Source organism: Penaeus monodon, chromosome 33 (assembly GCF_015228065.2).
Source record: "Penaeus monodon isolate SGIC_2016 chromosome 33, NSTDA_Pmon_1, whole genome shotgun sequence".
Classification (NCBI taxonomy): Eukaryota; Metazoa; Arthropoda; class Malacostraca; order Decapoda; family Penaeidae; genus Penaeus; species Penaeus monodon.
This window is the reverse complement of record NC_051418.1, coordinates 3,125,086-3,128,303: the sequence shown is the minus strand read 5'-3', so window position 1 is coordinate 3,128,303 and position 3,218 is coordinate 3,125,086. Positions and strand designations below refer to the sequence as shown.

Genomic DNA, 3,218 nt, shown 5'->3' with positions numbered 1-3,218 from the left:
TAAAATATTATATTTTAATTATTTGTGTTTCCCATGTGATGAAAATATAAATATGTCTTAGGGGACTTTTTCCCAAAACGGGATGTTTCGGGTTTTTTCTTGTTTTTAGTATTGTAAAAACTAGGACATACTTGCTTTTACTTACTGTTTACTTACTTCTATCATATTATTCTTATGCTTTCGTGATTATATAGATTTCTATCTTATCTCATGTTTTTGGATTGAAAAGCCAAAAAAACAAAGCCCTTTAAAAGTAAAGAAAATTAAAACACGAAAAGCAACTACTTTTTTATTCTGAATTAAGGAAATAAATATAATTTTCTTTCATTTAGTTCCTTATTCTATAGGGAAAAATGATTAAAGATGAACAGAAAAAATAAATATCAATTATAATATGGAAGAACAGTCAATCAAAACTTAATTATTTATTAATCTATTTCTTGAAATCATATAATCAGGTACATGAAAAAAGTTTAATAAGTACCCTATACATTTTGGGAAATTACTGTAAGATTTAACACATTATTTAAAACACTAAAAATACAAAAAGAGAAAGAAAATCTGACTATATTCCTAAGGATTTTAAAAGATCCAATAAGATCTTCTTTTCATCTTTCGAACATCTGGATGCCAGAAATCAATAATCAGCACTGCTCTTGGAGATGCTTGGGCTGCACTTGGCTGCTCACTAAATGTAGCAGAGTGTTTTAAAGGGGTCATCAAGACTACATTCTCCTCTGGCTTCCACTTATGCTGCGTGCCATTCACCCCCACCAGCATCACTGGGGTTTTAAGTCCTGCAAAGAATAAAGTTTTTGAAGGTCACCTCTAATTAAAAGGCTTTCCCTTATGCTTCACTCTACAGTAAAATGAATTGATCTTATCCAGGTCATCAATATGGTTTTGAAGACAAAACTGGTATTCTAGAGAAGGGATGGGAAAAGAGAATGAGATATAAAGGGAGAAAAAGAGAGAATGAGATATAAAGGGAGAAAAAGAGAGAATGAGATATAAAGGGAGAAAAAAAAAGAATGGGAAAAAAAATATAAAAGGGAGAAAAAGAGAGAATGAGATATAAAGGGAGAAAAGAAAGAATGAGACATATTTACAAATAAAAAATATGACACTAAGCCATATTCTAGGCTGCACCCACATTAAAACCTAGCTTCATGAGGCAAGCAATATTTTGCTGATCTTCAGAAAATGTCTGATTTGCCCAAATTTTTCCCAAAAAGTACATTTTTGTTGACACCTGGTTATTTGTAAAAAGCTGACATAACAAAACAACCACTGGTACTGTTAAAGTTCACAATTCCTATGCCCGGGATACTTATATTATCTATTGTAGAGATTACCAACTGTCACTATAAAGCACTTTTCCAAAAGATGGGGCACATGTTCATTAAACCTATCATGAAACATTAATCATCCTACATGTGTAAAAGGGAAATTTAAAACTACTACAGAATGACATCCCAAAACTTAAGGCAATGATCTTATCTATATGAAATATTACTAATAAAATAAAAAATCAACATCATCCCTACCTAATGGCACCCCAACCTTAGATTAGTAGGGCCATAGTGAGGTTCAATATGAGAGTCCCGGGTCAAGCACTGAGAAACAGGCATTGCCAACACCCCAATCCTGCATGACTGATGGCAATGAACCAAACATGGTTTTATGTGTTGGGACATCTCTTGCAGTTTGACTCATTGACAACACCTTGGTCAATGAAGGGGAAGATGCACCAAAGGGCCACGAGGGATATCGTTCAGTTTTCCAGCCCCATTTTTCGCCACCCTTCAGAGCCTCAAAAACAGACTCAAATTCCTTCAAGATAATGCTGAAATTGAGGCTTCAGGAGTCTGAGTTCCATTCCATAGACATCAAACTCATTCCAGTAAGGGGTTTGGGTGGTAAATCCACAGGGAATATGGTGGGCTTCTGGAAGGCTGATTGGAGTGATTTCTCTTTCTGCGAGGTTCTTGTCCTGTCTTCTCCCAACTTCTCCGCAGCTGAACCCACCTCCTCACCACTGTCTGCACAGCATACGGTAATCTAAGTGATGTGGATCCCTGGAGTCTTGAGTCCTAATGCTTTCCATTTCTCTGCAATTTGGGTTTTTCCAGCTCCTTGTATTTACAGCAACGGACACAGCTGGAGTTTCCTGCACGACCTGTGACTCTGAGTGGTCTGGGGTCGGAAAAAGGTAGAACACTTTCCTCAGGATCTCCAAGACGGCGATTTTCAAAGGCACTTTATTCTCCTTTTTGTAAAAGAATAACAAGAATCAGGGCAGCAAATATCATGCCCAGTGCCATAGAGGGCATGAGGGGCAGGGCGGGATCGGGAAGTCCACCCAGGAGGCGGAACAGCATTCTCGTATCCCCATAGCGACTACTTGGCATTGCAGCAGCTTGACACAAGCTAAAAGGCCCTAAACGAGGCGGTTCTGGACGAGCAGACCATCGGCTGCCTCTTGATCAACCAATAAAATCGTTACACTTTGACAGCTGCATGGTTTTCGTCTGCTCCTGGGCCTGAATGGCTTCAGATGCGACTGCTGGTTGGCTTCAGTGCCATCAAAGTTGTAAAGGATCCCTGAATAAGGAATCCAATTGCCTCTCGGTTTTCTGGCGCTTATAGGGTAAACAAATGGTTATTAGGGATGATGGGTCTAAAATTATTTAGGTTACTTTCTTAAAATCACAATTGTATGCATGCTAGATACTTAACGCGTTATTTATGTACTTAGCATTAATTGATTAATATTTTTACGTTTCAATGAACACAAGTAAAATATATCTATATAGTGATGTATGTCTATAAAACATTAAACTACACTAAAATGAAGTCAACATAGGCTAAAGTAATTAAAGATGTGTCCATGCCAATACTAAAAGAAAGACAAAAATAAAACGCAATAAGAATTTAGCCCCGCAGTCGCTGGCATGCCACAGAAGGTAAACAAGTAATTTTGAAACTCTCCGCCTGTCGTCAGCAGAGATCTCTCGAAATACGGGGGAAAAACAAGCAATAGTGAAACAAGTGTTGTAATTGGTGAAGAGAAGGAAACTATAACATATTCGGAACAACCACGTGAGACACCATGTCGAATAAGGTGAAAATAGTGATGGTTGGTCCACCCGAGGTAGGAGTCTAATTTAGTTTTGTATTTTCTTACTGTATTTGATCTGCAGCTTTTATAGTTCTGG

At 37.5% G+C, this 3,218-nt stretch overlaps 2 pseudogenes; one reads left to right on the top strand and one right to left on the bottom strand.

Annotated features, from left to right (window-relative positions):
* Positions 1–565: 565 nt before the first annotated feature.
* LOC119594219 lies at positions 566–2,395 on the bottom strand (annotated as a pseudogene).
* Positions 2,396–2,938: 543 nt separating this feature from the next.
* The window catches only part of LOC119593949, a 3,506-nt pseudogene continuing 3,226 nt past the window's right edge, over positions 2,939–3,218 (top strand).